At 43.2% G+C, this 26,234-nt stretch overlaps 2 protein-coding genes across 5 annotated transcripts in view; one reads left to right on the forward strand and one right to left on the reverse strand.

The window, feature by feature from the left end:
• Positions 1-2,482, reverse strand: part of LOC144685723 (protein INSYN2B-like) — a 120,250-nt gene extending 117,768 nt beyond the window's left edge. For all 4 annotated transcript variants that reach the window (XM_078550545.1, XM_078550541.1, XM_078550543.1 and 1 more), the window contains exon 1: positions 1,884-2,482. The gene's annotated coding sequence lies outside the window, so the exon portion shown is untranslated. The remainder of the gene's footprint in view (positions 1-1,883) is intronic.
• The window catches only part of dock2 (dedicator of cytokinesis 2), a 634,661-nt gene that overhangs the window by 374,257 nt on the left and 234,170 nt on the right, over positions 1-26,234 (forward strand). The window lies entirely within an intron of this gene.

A 26,234-nucleotide genomic window follows, 5' to 3' on the forward strand; every position in this document is an offset into this window, starting at 1 on the left:
TCTAATTAGGTTAGCAGAAGGAGAAGCTGTAAGGGGATTTATAAAAAATGCTGATGACAATGTACTGAATTTACACAGTGTATCACTGGGGCATTGAGAAAGACGTTGTGCACTTAATTTATAAAATAAATTTTCCACACAAGCATGAATTTAAAAACCTAGATTGTATGTACAATTCCTGATCAAACATTCAGGCCAGGAAACTTCCTACAACTTGCCCCTTACTGTCCTCGGATTGAGGAGGGAAGGGAATATTAACTTGGTCTCCTGCTTCTGGTCACTGTCCAGTGATCCATGCTGGAGTGTGTGCATCAGGAAAACAGGGTGGGACTGGTCTGTCACTACTGCTTGTTGTCTCTGCTTAGATGTGAAGAAAGGATAGTGAATGAAGACACCTGGTCTCACAGGAACCCTGTCCCAGCAAAGGTTGGCACACTGAGAGGAAGAGAGGAGAAGTGAGTTGAAAGAATAAGAAGGAGAAGAAAGCCTTGATAGTGATGAGATTGTTAGAAAGGAAGTAGCAAGGTTGCTTGGAATCTGTGAAAACCTATCAGTATCTTTACAAAACCAACATAATCCATCTTTATAAAATCTCTGAAAATTGCCAGTTTAAAGTAAACTGGTGCAACATATCCTAAATCTTTCTCAGCAAAAATAAATGTTAGCTAGTAATAAAACCCATAGTCAGAGATCAGCTAGAAGTGGGTCAGCTCCGAGGAGGAAGATTACCAGTTATACTTGGATAAGGAGATTCAGCTCATCTGTACTCTCCACCTCGTTGCCCCATTCCTCCTCATAACATCCCATTGCTTCTTAAAGAATTCCAGGCTTTTCAACTCCACGATTCTACCTGGGGGTGTGCAGGGGGTGGGTGTGGAGAAAGAGGGGGTTCAGCTCCATGTGCTAATCGCTCTTAGTTTACGACTTAAGGGTTACAGTCTTTGATGCCACCACCCCTCCCATCCCCATTCTCCTACCTCCCTTTGGAAAAAGAGTTTGAGAGTCGAGAGGGAAAAGTCAAGCTTGTATGTCAACCCCCTTCACCTCTTCTCAATGTAGGAGGTTTTTCCCCTACCTCCAATAATCCCTAATAACTTGGAGTGAAGCTGAATGGGTCAAGTGAAGTCTTGGGGCAAATTTTACATTGCTACAGTCAATACGCCTCTACTCTCTAACTTCAAACCCCTTTTAGAGGAAGAAAATAGATAAAATGTAAAAGTTGTACATTACGTTAAGTTGGTGCAGGAATACTTCATCTGTTGTTCACTATTAGCACCAGTCCTTCCAGTCCAAGTGTGGCTGCAGATCACTACTGACCAATTCTCCAGTGCCTGTATCGCTAATTAAAATTTCGAACCCTTTCTCCCCCGACAACCCTCACCCTCTTTCTCTCACTCTCTCACTCTCTCTCTCTCTCTCTTTCTCCTACCACATTCTTCCAGCTTCCTGGAGCACTTCCTGAAGCTGGGTGCATGACTGGGAAATGCCAGTACCTTGAGGCTATCTAAATTCCATTATTGGTGCTGGGGAAACTGAGGCAAAGGAGACAGCTTTGAACAACCTTGAACAGTCCAATGTTTATATGGAACATTACATCAAACACCATAGACTAACTCACTAGATACAGAGTAGGAAACAGATGTAAAGATCAACCGATTTTTATGGAGACCCTCTCTGAGAACATACTTGCCACTTCATAGATCATTAAAGGCATGGGCTTAACACTGATTTAGGATGCTGATTTAGCATATAGATATGAAGGTTAAAGCACATTGCAGGTCTGCTCAATAGCATTTAACAAGTTGCCCACTTTTAAAAGCCACATGTTTTATGATTATGTTGCAAGTTCTGTGGGTTAATATTGTTAGTGGAAGATTTCTTACCTGCCAGTTCCCCCGTGCCGTACGATATCTGTGACATACACTGAAAGTGAGCACGGTGTTCCATTTTCAGCTCTTCTCATGAGGAGACCCCTGAAGTTAATACCCCGATGAAACCAGCTAAAAGCTTTAGCAAGACTAATCCCTCAGTCACCCCTCCTCCCCTCTCCATCTCTTGTTTTCTCTGCGCACAAGGTAATCCAGTCAATTCGTAACTCCTCGTCCTGGTGAAGTGTTGAGAGGAGAAATCTTGGTGGAGCTTTGTTCAGTGATACTGTACCATGCAAACCAAGGATCAGCTTTAGTATATTTACAATCTGAGCTGCAGCACTGCTAGCAAATAATGCAGAAGCAAAGCTGATAGCGCTGTCGCTGTCTTTTTCTCTCTCTCTCTCTCTCTTTCCTACACATTCCATGTGAGAACTGCCTATACACCACACTCAGATCAGAGGTGTTCTGAGTTAGCAGTAGAGGTGGGATTTGGGTAAATAATTATCAGTGTGTCAATCAGTTCAGGCTCCCCACGTCCGAGCAAGGCTCTAAATTACCCGGGCTTTGGCAATTGCTGTTCCTCCATCCACAAGTCTCGAGCTGCTCCATAGTCTGCCTGTCAGTGCAATCTGTTCTCTCTTGTGCATCATTAAAAGGGCAATGGAATTATGCTTTTGATTCTGTTAATTCAATTAGTATTTCCTAGATCCTGGTTTGCTTGTCACGTCATTCATTTTCTAAAATGAATCACCTTGGATAATTTATCATGAAATATGTTGCATTATAATATAAGAATTATATATGAATGAACCCAGGGTGTATTGGCATTCCTGCCTCTTGCAGTCAGGAAGGTGAAGGGTTTGAACACCACTCCAGACATCCCGGTAAGTGGAGACTAGAATCTGCCCTCTCAGTACTGGGTTGACATCCAATGGTGTGCTCAGGTCTGGACGGAGTGACCACTTGCTCAGTGTTAGTATTTCCACCATGGAGCCTGAGAGGTTGAGTTCTGGTCCCAACCCAGATCACCCTCAACATCTGAGAGGAAATCAGCGTGTTGCTCTGGGGTTACCAGTGGAGGTATTTGACATCGTGAACGAGGCTGCGTGACTCCAGAATCTCATGTGTAAAACTTGAGTAAGGAGACCTCCCCTTACCTCTCCTCCCTTCTTCCTACTTTATTTGCTCATGGCTGAGGTAACTGGGGTAGAGTTCCATAGACACCAGCTGATTCACCATGGGTGAATGTTGCCAAGCTTTCCAATCTGAAGGCAAGATAACCAAGCCCAGTGCACCTGTCATCCAATGTCCTTTCCAGTTTGGAAAAGCGACAAGAACTGTATTGTGTACAATTCTGGGTGCCACATTATGGGAAGGATGTGAACACATTGGAGAGAGTGCAGAAGAGGTTTATAAGAATGATTCCAGGGATGAGAAACTTCAGTTACAAAGATAGATTGGAGAGGTTGGGACTGTTCTCCTTGGAGAGAAGTAAGTTAAGTGGAGATTTGATAGAGATGTTCAAAATCACGAGGGGGCTGGACAGAGTAGATAGGGAGGAGCTGTTCCTGCTCGTAAAAAGATCAAGAATGAGAGGGCACAGATTTAAAGTGATTTTCAAAAGAAGCAACTGTGACGTGAGAAAAAACTTCTTCACGCAAGTGGTTCGGGTCTGGAATGCACTGCCTGAAAGTGTGGTGGAGGCAGGTTTAATTGAGGCATTCAAGAGGGCATTAGATGATTATTTGAATAGAAACAATGTGCAGGAGTATGGGGAAAAGGCAGGGCAATGGCACTAGGTCATAATGCTCATTTGGAGAGCCGGTGCAGACACGATGGGCCAAATGGCCTATTTCTGTGCCATTAAGATTTGTGATTCTGTGAACTTTCTCCTGCCCTGTGTTCTAAATCTCTTCAGCACTAATTGCTATTAAATTGACTATCTCATTCAGATAGGCAACAGAATAGCTAAGGAGGGAAGAAGAAATGTCACGCTGGTACATTAGGAGGTATCTGTCTTTGGCCTCACTTCAGAGAGGTCATATGTTAAACTGGGCTTCAGTTCTCTGCACTATCATAATGAGCATAAAATTCACAGGAAATGATTTACCCCACTCCAAACATACATGCTGACATCCGCAAAGACACACGCCTACAAAATCTTTCAGGCACACAGATACATGCACACACAGACACTCATCTACTCCCACACAACCTCACATACACAAAGACACCCACACAATCTCATAGACACACGCACATGCATAGCAACACATAGATACCCACATGATCTCAAAGACACAGTTACACCCACACAATCACATACACACATGCGCGCACACGGATGCATGCATTGAAACAAACAGATAATGAAACAATCTCACTGACACACACAAATGCCCACACAATCTCACAGACACACACACACACATGTGCAACCTCACAGGAACACACATACCCACACAATCTCACAGTCACACACACACACACGTAACCTCACAGGAACACACATACCCACACAATCTCACAGACACACACACACACATGTGCAACCTCACAGGAACACACATACCCACACAATCTCACAGTCACACACACACACACGTAACCTCACAGGAACACACATACCCACACAATCTCACAGACACACACACATACCCATACACACACACATGCAATCTCACAAGAACATGCATACCCACACAATCTCACAGGCACACACACACATAATCTCACAGACAGACAGACACACACACACACACACACACACACACATATACAATCTCACAGACACACACAAACATCTACACAATCTCACGGGTATATGCACACCCACACAATCTCATGGACGCACAAACACACACATGCACAGTCACAGGCACACAGACAATTTCACAGAACACACACCCACACACACAGGCACATATGTACGCGCATAATCTCCCAGATACACACATGCTCACACTGCACAGAAACACAGGCACATAAACACCCACCACACAGGTAAACACCCTCACCCACAGACACACACACATGCACCTCCACACATTCAGACGGACAAACAATCTCACACACAGATACAAAACTTAGACAGGTACACACCTGCACAGGCACGCACAAAAATACATGTGCACACACTCACACAGATCACAGGCATGGAAACGTGCAGCCCTAAATAAATAGTTATTTCCTAGATGTAGATCTGTGATCTTGGATTGCAGACCATTTTTGTGTTTTGTTGGAGTGCATGGATTCAGTAATTGCTTGGTGATCACTTGAAAGCAGCCATAATCCCCTGTTTATTCAACTTCTTTAAACATCTTTGCTGTTTCATTACAAACACTTCAATTAAACTTAACTAACATGAAGAGTCTGATGAAGAGTCATTCAGACTCGAAACGTCAACTGTATTCATCTCTGTAGATGCTGTCAGACCTGCTGAGGTTTTTCCAGGTATTTTTGTTTTTGTTTCAGATTTCCAGCATCCGCAGTATTTTGCTTTTAACTAACATCTCCCTTTCTTACACTAAATGTATCTGCTCACGCTTCATTAGTGTTCGGGACAAGTGGATATTGATTCCCCACCCCCCCCCCACCCCCCGCCCCACCAACCGCCCCCCACCCCCCCCCTCACCCCCCAACCACTCAATTTACTCCTTTCATTTGCTAATTGTTCTGTCCCCTCCTGTCCTAAGTGCTCTGACATTCACAGGGCTATGTCTCCAGAGGCATTAGCAGCCCTCTTATACCTCACTCATGCTCAGCCTCAGGAACCGAATGTCAGCAGGCTGTTTAACCTTGGTGAGCATCACGGCTGAACCCACGGGGACTCCAGTAGGGCTCAGTGGATGGAGATCAGGAGCAAGACATTTGCCACATTTCCATTTCCCATGCCTATGCAGCCCGAGGATTTTATTTCTCCTTAAGCTGCCATTTCAAACATGTCTGGTTTTTTTGGACAATTCCGGTTTGTAGACATCTGAATTTTGGACATCCAAGCTGTAGAAGCAGTTCAAGTCATTTCTGAGAGAGGATGAAGATGCCTTATGAAAAGCAAATTACAATTTCCTAAAATTTTAAAGTCAGGAAAAATAAAATCCAGCGAGCACCTTGCTAATTGCATTGATTAAATCAGTTGATCTTCAGTGGTTTTGCTAATGACAGATTTATAGTAACATAGTTAACAAAGTGTTCAATGAGCAAATACAGCGGGTAATCTCATTACAGTTGTAGTGAGGGATTCATGAATCATCAAATGCATTCAAAATATGGATCCCTTAAATTCTTAAAGGCTGTTAATAATGTAATACTATGCGTGAACAGTGGCTCAGTGGGTAGCACTGTCGTCTCTGAGTCAGAAGGTTGTGGGTTCAAACCTCATTCTGAAGATTAGAGCACTATTGCAGAAAGTGAGCTGACACTTTCCTCTGTGCAGTACTGAGGGAGTGCTAACCATGCTGGTGAAATGTTAGAGCCAAGCCCTACTCATACTTCTGGAATCTAGCTGTGTACAAAGTGGTTGCCACCTTAGTCCAGATATTGATGGCCTCTGCTCTGCAATGTAATGCAATGGATGTGAAGCTTCCCTAAGACGTGCTGAGGTGAATACAACTCCTTCATATGTTATAAGAAAAATGTATTTACTATTCTGCCACAGTTATTAGATAGGGAGGTTTCTGTTTGTACAGCGTGTGGTGTCCTCACAGTCCACAGCTACAGAATTGAACATTTTTATATCAAGGTTTGGAGCCACACTTATTCTGGAGACTGTGATGTTCTTTTAGCTGGAGAATAGCACGACTCATTACGTAGAAGTGTGTTTGACAAGTACATACTATGTGACAACTGATCTAAGGATCTGCAGGAACATTCCTGCTGAACTGTGGGATAATTTGTTTTCCTCGAAGCTGTGGTTAGCTGATGTAATGATGTTATAATTAGGCTAGAGAAAAAAAGGAAGGTTTTCCTTGGTCAGTGGTGACTTGAGAGGATTGGTCAGAAAGGATGTTTGATTTCAAATTGTAGTATGTCTTTGATGTAAAATCCAATTCTATGAGCTAATTCTCAAATGTCCAACAATCTTGTTTTACTTGACAGAAGGCAAAGGCTGTAACTGTTAGGACAAAGGGCCCATATTTTTGCTATGTTCAGATGCAACTAATCCAGTGCTCTTGAAATGAGCCTCTCATTTTCCATCCTCCATAAACTCCAGATTTTCCAAAATGCCTGTATGTTAACTCACATTAAGGGCTGATTTTTACACCAGCAGGGTTTTAAGGTCCCACTAAAGTCAATGAACTTTTGAATGGCTCACTGCATTTCACAGCCCCACCCCCACCGCAATGACGCCGTAAAATTCTGCCTAAGTCCCTATCACCTGCAGGCTCACAAACCTACTTTGGCTTATCAGTTCGCAAATGTCTCCACTTTATAATTCCCATGCTTGTGTTCAAATCCCTCCAAGGCCCGCCCTTCCCTATCTTCAGGCCTACAACCCTTCAAGATCACTGCGTTCCTCTAACTCTGGCCTTTTGTCCATCCCCACTTCCTTCACCCCACCATTGGGAGCTGTACCTTCAGCCACATACCTATGCTCTGGAATTCCCTCCCTAAACTTCTGCCTCATCACCTTTTCTTCTTTAAGACCCTCAAAACTATCCCTTTGACTAAGCTTTTGGTCACCTGTCTTTTTTGGCTTGGTGTTAATTTTTGTCCGATTGCACCCTTTTGGATCGCCTGGGCATGTTTTACTACATAAAGGCACTATGTAAACACAAGTTGTTGTTGAAAGAGGTCTTAGTGAGCTTCCTGAAAATATCCAACCATCTGAATTGTTTTCGACATTGCTTTGAGACTATGATGTGGCCAACATTACTGACAAATGCTAAGCTTTTTAAAAAGGCTCTCCTTCATTCAATATAGCAAGGACTGCTCAACAGGTCATGTCTATATTCAGGGGGTTTCTAGCTCTGGGTAGTCATCTCTCACAAGAAGAGATGGAGATGGGTCAGAGATCAAACCTTTGCCTTCCTGTCCAGCTAAGAAACAGTTGGTGAAACCAGGGAGCTGGGAAGGAATCCAAACCATGAGATGGAGAGAACCTGCTCTGCTTTAAGCCTAATGCTGACTGCATTCTGGGAGAATGCATGCCTGAATTAGCCTGCTCACAAGGATACTGTGGCAGGCTTTTTGTTTTATATGATATGAAGATTTTTAAGAAACAGATTAAATTTCGCTGTAATCAGAACTCTATTCACTGACATACTATATAAAAAATAAGTCAGTTAAGTTGACTTATAATTGGCCATGTCTCCATGAAGTATTCATCAGTCCATCTTTTGGAAGATAGAAATGCACATGGGGACACGTATGAGATTACAATATTCAGTTTACCTAATAAGGGTTTATTTGCTACTAATCCTCAAGTCAGGCTATCATATATCTAAATATTGGGTAGTCAAGGTAAACTCCTACTTGTAAGAAATGCAGTGTCCACTTGATGGAGAGACCAGTGACAGTGAACCAGAGAACATGAATGGCCCATGAATGAATGGTTCTGTTCGGAGCAAAGAGTGACCAAGGAGACAAAGCTACCCTTTACTCATAGGTTTCATTGTAAGTTTCAGTTTTGTCTTAGATATTCTGAGGTAGACTGCTGCTGGTTGCTCTTGTGAGTAGCCTGCACTCCCCAATATCAAAGTAAACAATACTGTAAACAAGAGGTATGTGACAATAGGTCATCTTTGTTGTCTGAACTAGATACTGTTTTTTTTTACATGCTCCTCTGCCCATTCTTTCTTTCTAAATGTGGACTGCACACATTTTAGTGAGACAAGCTCTGATGTGAATTCTTAACCTGCTTTACTTCACTGACAAATGAATGCTGGGAATATTTCTTTTTATTCATTCATGGGATGGGGACGTCGCTGGCTAGGTCACCATTTATTGCCCATCCCTAATTGTTCTTGAGAAGAGAGTGGCTTTAATGGCCATTTCAGAGGGCATTCAAGAGTCAAGCACATTGTTGTGGGTCTGGAGTCACATGTAGGCCAGACTAGGTAAGGGCAGCAAATTTCCTTCCCTAAAGAAAATTAGTGAACCAGATGGGTTTTTACAACAATTGACAATAGTTTCTTGGTCATCATTAGAACTTTTAATACCAGATTTTTTTTAAATTGAATTCAAATTCCACCATCTGCTGTGGTGGGATTCAAACCCAGGACCCCAGAGCATTACCCTGGGTCCCTGGATTACTAGTCTGGTGACAATGCCTCTATGCCACCACCTCCCCTGTTATTAGAATGAAATTATTAGAATGAAATTTCATATTAACTTGACTAATTACATATCCCTTGAGAAGAAAATTAGTAAATACGCCACACTACCCTTATTTGTGGGCTCACATATCTTTTCTTGACTAGCAGAAAGTATTGATTGCCTTGAGATGAGTGAGTCTCCCTTCTAGGCCAAACTCTCTTCCCATGCTTAGCAAGCTAATCCTCTTGCTCAAATGTATTTTTTTTTCTCTCCCGGCATTTACATAAAAGTTGCATTCATATGAATTAAATCAATAATCCCTTTTCCCAAGAGTATATTTTCAGTAGATGCCTCACATTGAAAACATGAATTGAAACATTCCCACAATAGTGCTGCGAGTGCATCTGAGATGAAATAATGAATTGATTAATATCCCTGGAAAAACTCAGGAGGTCTGACAGCATCTATGGTCAGAAAGACATTTCGAATTGGTATGACTCTTTTTCAGAGCTGAAATCACATGTAGTCCTCTGAAGAAGAGTTATATGGACTCGAAACGTTAACTATGTCTTTCTCTCCATAGGTGCAGTCAGACCTGCTGAGTTTTTCCAGCACTTTTTGTTTTTGTTTCAGATTTCCAGCATCTGCAGTATTTTGCCTTTATCTATGGTTAATATCCCTGAAAATTGTGGAAACTTCCTTGATATCTGGTGTATTACCATCTCAAATCTTGCCCATGCGTGGGTCTCATTGGCTGCAGTCATCAGATTTTCAAACATGCTCAAGTTCACGAAGAGCAAATTGTTCAACCATAGCTCATTCACAAACCCTGATAACCTCCCATGAATCTCTGTTTTAAGATGGGTGATGAGCAATAGGGTCCCTTGTCAAATAGAGAGGGAGGGCTTCACTCTAATTTGAATAAATTCCAGAGCTTTAATATGTCTCATATGTAGTTGCAGTCAAAGGCTGCAGCCTGAATTGAGTAGGCCTCAGCCCTTAAAACTCGGTAAAATGGGGCTTCATTGGTGAGTGCTGGAGTGCTTTGGGCATGAAAGATTACATTATCCACCTGCCAAAATCAGCAAAAGAAAATGTAAAGTTAATTACAATTGCCTTCAGTTCTAAATTTGTTGAAGGCTTTAATGCCTAGGAGAAATACTGAATAGCTCAAGGTTACAGCTTGTCAGCACCTTATTGGAATTTAAGTGACATATGTACATATATGCTGTTATCGCTGTGTCAGATTTGCTTTTTAACTCACTTCACCAAGTGGTGCTGTATGTGCGGAAGCCAGCACAATAATCAGTAGACAGATGTCCTCTAAATAGAAATGCTTTGCATTCGGCCAGCTCATCCCAGTCAACACATTGACTGACAAACATCTTTAAGGGAGAGAGAAAATTGGACCTATTTGCACTTGTCTGTCTTTTAAAAAAAATAACAAAACTGAGTAGGAGCCAAGGGTGTCAGAATACAGTGAACTTACATTCAATATTTCTTGACAGCAGTGTAAGTGCTGTAAGAGTTTTAGTTAAGATGCCAAGCTGTGGTTTTCTCTGTCATTTGGCAGTGCCCCTAATCTTTCGGTTGAAGCAACTTGGGCAATCTGGAAAATTAATGCAACTGATATGTTTTATGCTGGAAAAAATTATTCTCTTTAAGACTGGAGGTCATTTTAAAGTTTCAAATATCCTGTATGTTCTCCCAAATTTTTGTTTGTCCCCAATACTTTGAAATGGCCCCCTTTTGATCTTTGTTCAGCTCATGTTTCTTCCATCGAGTTTATGAAACAATCTATAACACAAAAAGACTACTCACTCTTGCACTTCAATCTAATGGGATAATCGTCCTGTTCCTGGGATAGTTGTGGGTGGTAGGGATGGGTTGGAGATCATAGAGTCATAATGGCACAGAAGGAGGCCATTCGGCTCATCAAGTCCATGCTGGCTCTCTGTAGAGCAGTGGTTCTCAAAGTGCATTCAGTGTGCCATCCAAAATCCAAGCCACTGAATCTGGTCTTTGGTGAGAAAAGTTTGAAACACTTTTACTCCATATAAAATGTGAATATTCTGCACTCACCAATGCAGCTCTGCTCTGAAGCATAAACGGTCACTCCTAACAACATACAAGTACGAGATTGGATTTCAACACCAGTGGGGCTGGAAACAAAGAAGAGAAATCAGCTGAATGTAGAACCTGACATGGAACTAAAGCTTTCTGGCTTGCGTGTATGCAATAATGAATTTGATCCATGAGATCAGGCCAATCCCAAAGCAAGGCTGGCTTCTGTGGACTTCAAACACTTGTCTTTGTATCCTTGCCTCAGAAATTCTCTCTTTCCTCCTGTGTCACTTGTAACAGGCACAGAGGGAGATCTGTAGCAGATCACATTGCTGTTCATGGAAGCTGACTGTGCACAAATTGGTTTCTGCATTTACTCATTATTACAGTAACTGCACTTCAAAAGTACTTCATTGACGATAAAGCGCATTGGGGTGTCTTGAGCTTGTGAAAGGTACAATATGAGTATGCAAGTCTTTCTCAATATCTGGGGAGTCTGCCGCTGCATGGAATTGTACCAGCACTATTTTGTATCCTGCAGGTGGCCACCTGAACAAGGTTACAGTTACCTTCATGGTTTAGATTCTATCACCAGAATTTAGTCTGAAAGTGAATTCTATTAATCCGGTCCATTGATTGGTTGCCACTGTGTAAGATCTCACTGTAAGCAGACTGCTGTCAGTAGAACAAAGCCACACTCAAACAGCCCCCTTCACCACCCTCAGCTAGGCACCTTGCCACAAATCCACTTGTTTTTGTACAAGTTAGAAAATTAATTCCAATATCCCAGCTGGAGTATAAACAAAGGCTGGTTGAGAGGGTGAATTTTTATCACTTTTTTTTAGTGTCATTCTATTTTCTATTTAGTTTATTATCGCTGATCCTCACTACTTTGTTGAACTTTTCCATAATGTAGAGAAGTTTGCGCAATGGGAGGAGTTTAGTCGCCTTAACAACGAGCATGTCGGCTGGGAAATACACCAGAAGCAAAAAACTTCAACGCAGAAGGGGGAGCATATGAAGGACAGGGAAGAGGAGGAATGGACTAGGAAGGAGGAGGGTGGAAGAAGGAAGGGGAGGGTGGAATAGGGTAGAGGGTGGGTGGATGAGGGAAAGAAGGGATGGAAGGAGGAAGAGAGCAGGTAGATGAGGGAAGATGAAGAGAAGGGCTGGAAGAGGGTGGATGGAAGAGGGAGATGTAGCATAAAAATATACACTTGAAAAAGCTACAGAGAAGGAGGAAGGAGTGTGGGAGAAATTAGATAGCTTTTTCAAAGAACTGACACAGGTACAATAGGCAAAATGGGCCTAATAGCTTTCTTTTCTGCTTTAGGATTCTATGAACTACCATCTGAATTAATCATTGACAATGAAAGTTAAGGTGACAACAGAATATCGGAGTACAGCCCTGGCATTTCACAGGCCGCAATCCCAGTAGTTATACCAGAATTGCTTTTACCTGATGGTGCATAACTGCAAGGGTCAGTGGGATGGTATGGGGTAGGCAGCCAGTAATTTGGGAGTCCACCTGCTGTAATTGGCCCAAAACCTGGTCAGCTGCCCTGGAAAGCCTGGGAAATTGGCAGGCTCTGAGCTAATGGGGCCATTGGATAGCATTGCATCAAATGTACAATAAAGGAAAAGCTTAACTGGTTGACATTGGTGTCTATGCTCTGCAGAAACCTCCACCTGCCCACTTTCAGCTAACTCTATCTGCATAACCTTCTGTTCCTTTCTCCTTCATTTACTTAAGTAGCTACCCCTTAGGCACACCAATCCTATTCTTCACAGTCACTCAAGGTAGTAGCATGTTCCACATTCTAACCACTCAGAGTTCCCCTGAATTCCTTCATGGATTTATTGGTTACTATCTTATGTTTATGGCCCTAGCTTTTAGACTCCCCACAAGTGAAAACATTGGTCGGAATTTTTCGCCAAGCTGGGCCGACTTAGAAGCCCTCTAAAAATGGCAGGCGGGATCTGATTCCAGGATTCCCACCCCCATTCCTGTTTCTGGCAATTTTCGCAAGTGTGGGATAAGATTGTAGATAGCCTGCCCACACGTAGCATTCCCACCCTTGTCAACTCCATTATAGGGGTGGGTAATTTAAAGCCCCCTACAGTTTTGTTGGAGTCAGGGTCCCTACTTTCAGTAGACATGGTTCATGGCCTCTCAGGGGACTTGTGAAACACATTCCCAATGCCAAGTAGGAAAACAAACAAAGTCACCTGCTCCTGGAATTCTTTCACTGACAGGCTTTGAAGTAAACAAAAAAAATCTGTTCTTGATTTCAATATTTAGGTACTGTCTTATAATGTAGACCTGTTTTTACTGCAGCGATTGATCACAGGGCTCTGTGCTGAAAAGGTAAGTTGATGATTACATTGATCAACATTGTGTAAGTGTTGAGATGTTTTAGAGTACTTTTCCCCTTGGGAAGAGTGCTGTTATGCATTCAAAGTTGAAAAAAAACATTGCATGGAATGCACAATGTCATGATCTGAAGTGATTTAAATGTCCACTGTGCTTTACATTTGAAAAGGAGAGTCCACATCTTTCTCTTAGGGAAGAAAAATGGAAACCATTGATTAGCAGGCCATCTGGTTTAGCTTAGAAAAGACATAGCCATCTGTTTTTGTCATTTCAATAGGTTCATTGTTTCCATTTATAAGGGTTTGTTTTGATCGCTGGGGTGATTATGAAAGATTGGCTGAGTTTCAAAAGCTACAGAATCATCTATCTCAGCGGGGGTAATCTGATTGACAGTTTTAAGACATTACTAAAGGCTTATCTGACTTTGATGTGGTTACTGAATAGGTGTTTGTTTTTGTACCACAAATTGACTATTTGAAGGAATTTAACTTTTTGAACGTCTTTTTTGAAGGACAGTTTTTTTCAGTAAGAAGTGTGCTTGATTGACAGATCTATTAGATTGTCAGATGTTTAATTATTTTTTCATGTCCATTTCAAAGACATGGCTCCTGAGGCCTGCCCATAGTGGATATTGGGTCAGTGGTTACTGAGGATACATGGGGGCATGTGGGGAGGATGTGTATGAGAAGGCATGGAGGTATAAGGGGGCATGGAGGTATAAGGGGGCATGGTGGTATGATGGGGCATAGAGGGAATGTGGGGTTATGAGCAGGACATCGGAGTATGAAGGGCGAGAGAATGGGGACTATGAGGGGGGATATGGGGATATGAAGGAGCATGGAGGGGCATGGAGCTATGAGGGTGCATGTGGGATGGGTATGGGGTGATGGTGTGGATTTGAGGTCTAACATTCACCATTACAACTGGACCAATGTCCCAGTAAATGGAGGTGGGTGATCCAACCTGCTGGCCTCCATTGCCACTTCAGGCCTGCCTCTGGAAATGGCAGGTCTGACTCCATCCTCCTTGGGGTGAAAATATGGCAGGCAGGTGCCATTTGAAAGGAGAAGAGTCTGCCAAGTTAGGAAGTTTCCCAAGTCAACCATTCCACCTCTTCCACAATATTAAGTCCATCTTCTTTATGGCTGCCAGAACTAACCCCTTCATAATTGTAAAGACTTCAGTCAAGTTTATCTCTCAGTCTTCCCTTTTCATAGCTTCAGCCTATCCAGCATTTCCTGTGTTGAGGAAAATGCTGTAGTTAGAAGGAGAAATTAAACCAAGCCAATATTTCCTTATTCAGGTGAACATGTGGCATCTTATGCCTACATTTGAAGAACAGCAGGAGAGTTCTGACGCAAGCTCATAGACCTGAATCTTAAACATGGTTTTGCTGCCCACAGAAGCTGCCTGACCTGCAGAGCTTTTCCAATATTTTCTGTTGCTATTGGAGAGTTCTCCTAGTGTCCTGATCCCCATTCATATCTCAACCAACATTACAGGAAACAAAATAAGTAGTTGTCCATCTTAGTTGATTTATGGAACTTTGCAAAATGACAGCTAAAATAGCATACAAAGCACCAAGAACTATAGTTTAAAAGCATTTTTTGATTGTGAGATTCCTTGGGATGTCTTGAGAATGTGAGAAGTTGCTATGCAAATCTAAGCTCTGTCCAAAGCTCTCATTGTCAATCTTCCATCCTCAACCCTCCGTAAATATCACTTGTTCAAAGCTCTTCTGAACATAGACCCATCAACCACTTGTAGAGGATAAGACAATGAGATATAGGTAGAAGATAAATGAAATAAAATTATATATCAAACGGGACAAACATTGATCACTAGCTCAGTTAGTACATCAAACAGCCTCATAACCTTGGGGTTATGTGGCTGTTGCATGCACTACAAGAGCTACTGATTACAGCACAGACCATGGGCTGCATATTACAGGGTGGGAAGCCATGCCATAACATGTTTTGGACGGGCTGAATTGCCTGCCAGTGGGACTTCAGCCCCTCACTGGTGAGGAAGGCAAGCTGCCAGCTAACCTGATTGGAGCAGTCCCAACAGTGCCAAGAGCGTATTAGTGGGCACTGCCGGGACTGCAACAAGTCTTAAGAAGGTCGAATGGATCCTGGAGCAAGGTAAGTCTGGGGCATTGGGTGGGGAGGGTTCAGCTGGTTTAGGGAGGGGGTGGGGTTGCGGGTGGTGGGTATTGGCAAACAGGTGGGTGGGAAGAAAGGGGTACTCTCTTAGGTGGGCCGGCCCCACTGCACACAAAGGGCATACACCGCACTGAAGAGAGTTCACCCCCCATTTCCTTCCCACCCTTTTAAAAAGTGCCCACTCTCATCCAACTGCCCACGCTAAACGTACTATGGCATAGGGAGCATATTATCGGGGTCAATTGGCTTATTAACAAGCTCAATTGATTCTTGATTATTTATTTAAGTATGTGCGGGCTTTCAGCACCTGTCTACCTACTATTTTGTGAGGGTGGGCTTGGTGGTTGGCAGGAAAGAGGTGGGGTGGGTACCCGCTCTATTTTACATTCCCCAGCCCCCCGCCTTGCACCAAAAGCACACTTGGCCAGGACACGTAAAATCCAGCCCCATATCAACATTTAAGAATAGGTTAGATAGGTGGTTGAAAGAAAAGAGGGATAAAAGGATATGGGAATGGGGCAGGCACATGGGATGAGGACGATTGATCAAGAGGAGGGTAAACATCAATGTTGACTGGTTGGGCCGATAGGCTTGCTTCCATGCTGTAATTTCTATGTAATTCTGTGAGTGATTGTGGGAGTGAAAAGTAAATGAGAATCAAAGAGCTGATTCTGTTCTTTATGACCAAAATTCCTGGGGGTCAATTGTCACCCAAACAGTAATCTGCCAGAGCTGATTTCCAATCGAGTATAGATGCTGCCCAGTTTTCATTCCAATTAAATCAATGGGATAATGATGACGGTGAAACTTGGTTCCATGGTTTGTGATTTTCCGTGTACTGAACCCTGGAGGATGAGTGGGGAGGGGATGCATTGGGGAGAGTGGGAGTGGTGACGATCATAGTCATCATTGATCATAGAGCCTGCATTAGTTCATTTTGAAACAATGTACTTTTGTGCCTCAGTTTGTCTTCCAACCAAATCCGAGAGAAGCACAGAAGGAAGACAAAAGAGAGGCCATGAACCCAAAAATGGACGATAATGATGAGTAATGTGTCAAATTATTGTTAGGGATTAATTTAAATTGCATAAAATAACGGGGGTGAGGTGGGGGTGGGGGGTGGTAATTTGGCAGGTGGAATTGAATGCCAAAATTTAAAAAAGTAGAAAAGGTGAACTGAGGACTTGGAGAAATAGTTGGAAAGTTAAGAACAAAACAGAATAAAGTAGGGTCATAGAAAATACAAAGACATCTCAGTAAAGTTTGGAGTTCCTGTGTGCAAATGCACAAATTGTGGGTTAATGAAGTTGATAAACTGCAAGTGCAAATAGGCACATGAAAATGCGATGTACTAGTGATAACAGAGAACCGGATGAGAGAGAATTGGATTCTTAATATTCTTGGGTGCAAAGTTTTCAGGAGAGACAGGGAATGAGAAAAAGGAGAAGGGGTAGCCATTTGGATTAAGGAAAATATTACAGTGCTTGAAAGACAGAGTGACCTGGTGGAAAATGCACTATGGGACCCCTCGGAAGTCCCAACATACTGACTCCGGGGGAATTGCCTGGGAAGTTTGAACTCCCAATGGACAATTGCCCTGCTGCCTTGTACCCTCCAAAAAAGTCTCCAACTCTGAGTTAGGTTAGAGATTTTGGATGGTTTTGACTTACTTACCTGGATAGTACCCAGGAAATGTTAGACAGAAAAATTCTAGTGTAACTCCTGGGTAACTGTACAACTGACCTGGCCCAACCCCACCACCTGACTCACCCTGGCCCCTCGACTCTCCCAGCCCAACCTGACTAGTCCCCAACATGACCTGACTATCCCTCCCTAACCCCACCTCCCCCACCCCCGACACGACCTGACTAGCCTCCACCATGCAATTCCCTCCCCTGATTTGACCTGACCTGACCCCATCACCTGACTCCTCCCCACTGACCCCCCCCCCCGACTCTCCCCCCCACCCCCCCCAACCATACCTGACTAACCACCGACCCACTCACCCACCTGCCACTCTACCCACCTCACCCACCTACCCACCTTACCCACCTGGCCCCTAACCAACCCACCACCCTGACCCCCCCATCCACCTTCCACTCAACCCACCTGCCATCTTACCATCTGACCCACCTGCCATCATGCCATCCTATCCACCTACCACCCTACCCACCTACCACGCTACCCACCTGCCACCTTATCCATGTATCCCACCAACTGCCTGCTCTCTGCCACCCTATGCACCTGCCACCCTACCCACCTAGCACCCTACCCAGCTGCCTCCTTGCACCCTACCCAACTCCCACTTTGCCATCCTACTCACCTGCCACCCTACCCCTTACCCATTTACTTTACCCAGTGTAAAAAAGGGCCATGACTTGTCTTCCCCCGATGATCCAGCGCTACAAATAAGCGAAAACAAAAATAAAAATACCTGGAAAAACTCAGCAGGTCTGACAGCATCTGCAGAGAGGAACACAGTTAACATTTCGAGTCCGTATGACTCTTCAACAGAACTAAGGAAAAATAGAAAAGAGGTGAAATATAAGCTGGTTTAAGGTGGGGGGGGGACAGTAGAGCTGGATAGAGGGCCAGTGATAGGTGGAGATAGCCAAAAGATGTCATAGCCAAAAGGACAAAGAGTTGTTGAAGGTGGTGATATTATCTAAGGAATGTGCTGATAGGTGACATTAAGGGTAAAAAGCAGGACGAGCAAGGTACAGATAGCCCTAGTGGGGGTGGGGTGGGGGGAAGGGATCGAAATAGGCTAAAAGGTAGAGATAAAACAATGGATTGAAATACATTTAAAAATAATGGAAATAGGTGGGAAAAGAAAAATCTATATAAAATATTGGAAAAAAGGGGGATCGGAAGGAGGGTGGGGGTGGAGGAGAGAGTTCATGATCTAAAATTGTTGAACTCAATGTTGAGTCCGGAAGGGTGTAAAGTGCCTAGTCGGAAGATGAGGTGCTGTTCCTCCAGTTTGCGTTGAGCTTCATTGGAACATTGCAATAGGCCAAGGACGTACATGTGGGCATGGGAGCAAGGTGGAGTGTTGAAATAGCAAGCGACAGGGAGGTCTAGGTCATGTTTACGGACAAACCGAAGGTGTTCCACAAAGCGGTCACCCAGTCTGCGTTTGGTCTTTCCAATGTAGAGGAAACTGCATTGGGAGCAGCGAATGCAGTAGACTAAATTGAGGGAAGTGCAAGTGAAATGCTGCTTCACTTGAAAGGAGTGTTTGGGCCCTTGGACGGTGAGGAGAGGGGAAGTAAAGGGACAGGTGTTGCACCTTCCGAAGTTGCATGGAGGGGGTTGAGGTGTAGGAGGTGATGGAGGAGTGGACCAGGGTGTCCAGGAGGGAACGATCCCTGCTGAATGCCAGTTCCATTTCAGGTGTGCTCCGCATTTCTGGAGAAGCTGAAACCAGATGTTTCAGCCAGAAATGTAGAGCTTCGGTATCATGCAGAACAGGACGAGCAGCTTGACAATCCGACAGTGATCGCCACTCCTCAGAAAATCTGGGCCAATGTCCATGAGGGATTAAAGACAGAATCTTTTTGCTTGGTGTTATGAAACAATAGAGAACCTGCGCTACTTGCTGCATTTCATTGGCCGTCAAATAGAGAGAAGGAGATTGAGGAGCAAATTTGCATGGAAATTACTGTAAGGTGCAGGAACTATAAAGAAATGATAATGGGAGACTTTAACTACTCCAATATTGAAAAGGGTAGTGATTCTGTTAAGGGCAGTGAAGGAGAGAGAATTCTGAAGTGTGTTCAGGAGAACTTTTTTTTCATTAATATGTTTCCTGACTATTGCGGAAGCGGGTATTTTTGGATCTAGTCCTAGGCAATAAAATGGCTCAAGTGGAGAATGTCACAGTGGCGGAGCACTTCGGGAATAGTGATCATAGTATCATAAGGTTTAGATTAGTTATGGGGAGGGAGAAAGAACAATCTAGAATAAAAATATTTAATTGGAGAAGGACTAATTTCAGCAAATTGAGGAGCGATTTGGCCCAGGTAATTTGGAGTCAAAGACTGTCAGGTGGAAATGTATCAGAGCAATGGGCATCCTTTAAAGAAGCACATGTTCAGGTATATTCCCACAAGGGGGAAAGGGAGAGTAACCAAAACCAGAGCTCCCTGGTTAGGAGTTAGAGGAAGGGGCATGTATGAAGCCAGCTTAATACATGAAGGGAAAATCAGGCTGAGTATAAAAGGCACAGAGAGAAGAAAAAGAAAATGAGTGGTGAAAAGAGGAAGTATGATACAGATTGATAGCTAATACGAAAGAAAATACAAAGGTTTTCTATGGGCATTTTAACAATAAAATGATTGCCAGAGGAGTGTTGAGTCGATGTTGACCAATTTGGAGGTTTATTGATGGAGGCAGAAGGCATGGCTGATGTACTAAGTGAGTGCATTGCATCAGTGTTTAGCACGGAGGAGAATTTGGCCTAAGATATGCTAACCAAGGAGGTTGCCAGGATACTAGATGAAATAAAAATAGATAAAGAGGTACTAGGAAGGCTGACAGTACTTAAAGTAGAAAAGTTCCCCAGTCCAGATGGAAAACCTCCACGGTTGTTGAGGGAAGTAATGGTGGAAATTATGGAAGCCACGATCTTCCAATTGTCCTTCGATTCAGGGGAGGTTCCAATGGACTGGAGAATTGCAAATGTTACACCATTGTTCAAAAAAGGTGAGAAGAATAAATCTGGCAATTATAGGCCAGCCAGTTTAATGTCAGTTATTAGGAAACTTTTTTGAAATGGTAAGCTAGGCAAATATTAAAAGCTACTTGGACAAGAATGGCTGAATAAAAGAAAGCCAGCATGTATGTTAATGGAAAATCATGTTTTCTTTACTCTTTCATGGAATCTAAGTGTCACTGGCTAGGTCATCATTTGTTGCCCATCCCTAATTGCCCTTCAGAAGATGCTGGTGAGTCATGGACAGATGCACCTGTGACAGATATTTTAGAGAGGACAATGGACAGTAGTTTTTTTCTCCTCTTGGTTCCCTCACCACCTGCTGCAGGCCCAGCCTAGCAGACATGTCCTTCAGGACTTGGCTAGCTCGGTTGGTTGTGGTGCTACCGAGCCACTCTCGGTGATAGGCATTGAAGTCCCCCATCCAGAGTACATTCTGTGCCCTTGCCACCCTCAGCACTTCTTCCAAGTGGTGTTCAGCATGGAGGAGTACTGGTTCATCAGTTGAGAGAGGGCAGTAGGTGGCAATTAGCAGGAGATTTTCTTGCCTATATTTGGCCGAATTCCATGAGATGTCATGGAGTCCAGAAACAATGCTGAGGACTCCAATGGCAACTCAATCCTGACTGTATACCACTGTGCCATCACCTCTGCTGGGTCTGCCCAGCCGGTGGGACAGGACATACCTAAGGATGGCAGTGGAGATGTCTAAGATATTGGCTGTAAGGTGATTCAATAAGTATGACTATGTCAGGCTGTTGCTTAACAACCCTCCAAGTTTTGACTCAAGCTGCCAGATGTTAGTGAGGAGGACTTTGCTGGATCAACTGGGCAGGCTGTGCTATTGTCCCTCCTGGTGCCTAGGTTAATGCTAGTTAATCCATCTGGTTTTATTCCTTTTCAACTTTTTTGTAGCAATTTAATTGAGTGGCTTCTTAGGCCATTTCAGAGGGCAGTTAAGAGTCAACCACTTTGTATGGGCCTCGAGTCACAGGCCAGGCAAGGATGACAGATTTCCTTTTCTAAAGGACATTAGTGAACCAGATGGGTTTTTACCATAATCCGATGACTAACTTGATTGAGTTTTTTATGAAGTAACATGGAGCGGAGACAAGGGCAGTGCTGTTGTGTATATGGATTTGCAAAAGACATTTGATAAAGTAACACATGGCTTGTAAAATTAATAAAATTGAAGACCAAGGGATGTAAAGGTAAGTAGCAGCTTGGATACAAAACTGGCTAAGGGATAGAAATAGAGAGTTGTGGTGAGTGTCTATTTAGCCTGGAGGGAGGTATACGGTGATGTTCCTCAAAATTTAGTACTAGAATCATTGCGTCCATGCACCAAATGTAATTTATTTACAGTGAACAAATGGGAGCTAAATTGGCTCATTGGACCTCAGTTACTAAAGGCTCATCCCTTTAGCTGACCCTATCCAGATGAGTTGTTGAATACTCCAATTGACCCTACTCCTAAAGAGGGTGAAAGAGAGACTCAGGGATTCCTGCTCCTTAATCAGTATCCAGTCAATGCTCCTGCTGGAAGGTAGGCATTGTGTGAGGCACAGCAATGAACACACCCATGGCCAAGCAATCTGTGATATCACAGGGCTGCCCAGCATAGAGACATTATGATCTGTGGAACCATACCCCATTTAGAGCCTAGAGAGGAGGCAAAGTGGGTAGGAGAGAAGATGGAGTAAACATGCAGAAGAAAAATAAATTAGAAAATTAATTAAGAATCTCCAGATACATGGAAGCAATAAACCCTGAGCACCTGTGCTCCATAAATAATATTGGTGCTTCACTTAAACAGCAAGATTAATGAGTTGGAAAGTAGAATCTGAAGGTTTGGACAGTAAGAGAACAATTTACAGGGGTTTCTTATAGATTTTACTTTTTAATGGCATTTTTTGTTGCTTAAGCATGAGATATCTTTAATTCACAACAGCACATATGGAAAAAAAAACAAGCTGTTTCTCTCCTTAATGGGCTTATTAGCCCCATTTGTGCATCACCCCTGTGCTCGCTGACCAACATTGGCTCCTGATCCAACTATGCTTTGAACTTAAACTCCTTTTCCTGGTTTTCAACTTCCTTCATGTCCTCTCTCCTCCCCATCTCTGTAACTACCTTCAGCCCAACAACCCTTCGAGGTCTCTAAGGTCCTCCAATTCTGGCCTCTTGTGTATTACTGATTTTGTCTTCCTTTGCCTTCAGCCTTTTTTTAGAAAAACAGCATTGAAGGCCTTAAGCCTTCATTAATACAGGTAGTATTGAGGAGGCGGGGAGGCTGCAGAAGGACTTAGACAGGTTAGGAGAATGGGCAAAGAAGTGGCAGATGGAATACAACGTGGGGAAGTGTGAGGTCATACACTTTGGTAGGAAGAATAGAGGCATAGACTATTTTCTAAATGGGGAGAGAATTCAGAAATCTGGAGTGCAAAGGGACTTGGGAGTCCTAGTCCAGGATTCTCTTAAGGTTAACTTGCAGGTTGAGTCGGTAGTTAGGAAGGCAAATGCAATGTTGGTATTTATTTCGAGAGGACTAGAATATAAAAGCAGGGATGGGCTGCTGAGGCTTTATAAGGCTCTGGTCAGACCACATTTAGAATATTGTGAGCAATTTTGGGCCCCGTATCTCAGGAAGGATGTGCTGGCCCTGGAGAGGGTCCAGAGGAGGTTCATGAGAATGATCCCTGGAATGAAAGGCTTAACATATGAGGAACGTTTGAGGACTCTGGGTCTATACTCGGTGGAGTTTAGAAGGATGAGGGGGATCTGATTGAAACTTACAGAATACTGAAAGGCCTGGATAGAGTGGACGTGGGGAAGATGTTTCCATTAGTAGGAGAGACTAGGACCCAAGGGCACAGCCTCAGAGTAAAGGGAAGACCTTTTAGAACAGAGATGAGGGGAAATTTCTTTAGCCAGAGAGTGGTGAATCTATGGAATTCATTGCCACAGAAGGCTGTGGAGGCCAAGTCATTGAGTGTATTTAAGACCGAGATAGATAGGTTCTTGATTGGTAAGGGGATCAAAGGTTACAGGGAGAAGGCGGGAGAATGGGGTTGAGAAACTTATCAGCCATGATTGAATGGTGGAGCAGACTCGATGGGCCAAATGGCCTAATTTCTGCTCCTATGTCTTATGGTTTTATGGTCTAAGCCCTCAGCTCTGGAATCCCTAATCATTGTTCACCCTTGAGAAAGTTCAGGGGAGGTTCAGTGGAGGTGTTCAAAATTGTGAGGGGTTTTGCCAGAATAGGTGGCGAGAACCTGTTCTCACTGGCCATAAGGATTGGTAACCGGATGACACAGATTTAAGATAATTGACAAAAGAACCAGAAGGGAAATGAGAGATTTCATTGTGCAGTGAGTTGATCTGACCTGAAATGTGTTGCCTGAAAAGTTGGTGGACGGAGATTCAAGAGTAACTTCAAAAAAGTAATTGGATATATACTTGAAAAAATATCATTTTTCAGGGCAGTGAAGAAAGAGCAGGGGTATGGAACATTTTGGCTAGCTATTGCAAAGAGCCAGCACAGGCACGATAGGCCACATGTCCTTTTCCTGTGCCCTAAGATTCTACAACTTTAACACAGGGATTGACAAATTGGACAGCATGATGCAAGGAGTGGAGGTGGAGTTGGTGGGTGGGAGGCAGTGGTCGGTGGGAAGGTGCTGTAAGTTATTTTTGTTAAATGGGCTGAATGGCCCTCATCTGCAGTTATTATGACTCGGACTTGAAGCAGAGCATTGAATCCAATATCTTGCTGGAGTTGTATGGAGCCTTAACAAAAACAGAATTACCTGGAAAAACTCAGCAGGTCTGGCAGCATCGGTGGAGAAGAAAAGAGCTGACGTTTCGAGTCCTCATGACCCTTCAACAGAACAGAGCTTATAGAGCCTTGTATAGAGTGTATAGAGCCTTGGTGAGACTGCACCTGGAGTCTTGTGCACAGTAATCTCCTTATTTAAGAAAGGATATACTTGCCTTGGAGGGAGTGCAATGAATGTTCACCAGAATGATTCCTGGGATGGTGGGATTGTCCTATGAGGAGAGATTGAGGAGATTGGGCCTGTAAGTTCTAGGGTATAGAAACATGAGAGGTGATCTCATTAAAACATGCAAAATTCTTAACAGGGCTTGAGAGGGTAGATGCAGGAAAGATATTTCCCCTGGCTGGGGTGGTCTAGAACCAGGGGGCACAGTGTCAGAATACAGGGTAGCCCATTTAGGAATTAGAAGAGGAGGAATTTCTTCACTCAGAGGGTGGTGAATCTTTGGAATTCTCTACCCCAGAGGTCTGTGGAGGCTGTTGAGTATGTTCAAGACAGAGACCGATAGATTTCTAGATATTAAAGATATCGAGGGATATTGGAATAGTGCAGGAAAATGGTGTTTAGGTAGATGATCAGCCATGATTTAGTTGGATGGCGGAGTAGGTTTGAGGGGCCGAATGGCCTACCCCTGCTCCTATGTTCCTATGTTTTTATTATTCATCACAAAGGCATTAATGCAGTGACTCGTGGTCAAGCCAGACACCTCAAAGCTAGATAAGTAGATGCTGCACAGTGGGACCAAATGTAGCTTGCGTTGGGAGAAGCAGTAGGAAATGGCAAATATAGAATAGTAATTTAAAAAAGATTTATTGTTTTCTGTAACTATCCTCTCAAAGACAAATCTTTGGTTCCTCCAGGCGATTGCAATAAGCAAGATGCCAGCGTCACATTAGCCCCCTGTTTAGTGTGTTTTTTATATATCAGAATATTTCATGAAGTAATGGGAACATGTAAATATGAGGTTGTGAGCTACAACAATCCCTGCAGCAGTCTTGTAAATGCACTGTTTGTGTTCTCAAAGAGAGTGATCATCTTTTGTAACACACCATCGCAATAATTAACACCTATTGTCCTGAATAGAAATTCATGACTAGGTTCATTACAAACTCAACAGAGCCCCAACTGTCTGAGGCACATCATGTATCTTGAAGCATAAGTAATTTGTAACCCAGCATGTATATTTCTCCACAATGTAATGATGGAATATGTACTAACCTTTTCTGGCCTCTTTTGAGTCTGTTGCACAACTGGCCATTACCACGAGGCTTCTCTTTACATCCTCTTGCTCCACACAGTTGTCAAGCTTGTCTCACGAATTCCTCTCCTTCCCACACCCACTTCCCCTTTCTATCCTCTGTCCCCAGACCACCATCACAAACATTACATATCATGGTGAAGCCTGGTAACCATGGAACCAAACCCCACGCTTCAGAATACATTGTCAAGAATAAAGATCCACTCAAACAAATGGATAGCATTTTTTTAAAAAAGGAAAATAAGATGAAATATGAAATAATAGATTTTAAAATCTAGAAATATGAAAAGAAATCATTTCAACAATGCAAATGTTCAGCTTGTAGATGGAAGACATAATTTTTCTCATTACTGAGGAATAATAAGTAAGAAACTTATTTATATTGCATCTTATCTTATCAAAACATCTCAAAATATTTCATACACTGTAAGTCACTTCCAAAGTGCAATGATTAGATCACTATGACAATCATTTCACACACAGCCGAAATAAATGGCCAGTTAGATTTTTCTGATGGTTGAGAGGGGAAATGTTTGTCAGGATACCAGGAGAAATCTTAACTGTTAGCTGAGTCAATGAAACTGGTGTCAGTTTAACATCTCATCTGAATGACAGCACCACCTATGGTGCAGCACTCTTTCTGTACTGTCATCCTATATCAGGAGCTTGTAACCACAAACTCCTGA

This window comes from Cetorhinus maximus, chromosome 10 (assembly GCF_964194155.1).
Source record: "Cetorhinus maximus chromosome 10, sCetMax3.hap1.1, whole genome shotgun sequence".
NCBI classification, from domain to species: Eukaryota; Metazoa; Chordata; class Chondrichthyes; order Lamniformes; family Cetorhinidae; genus Cetorhinus; species Cetorhinus maximus.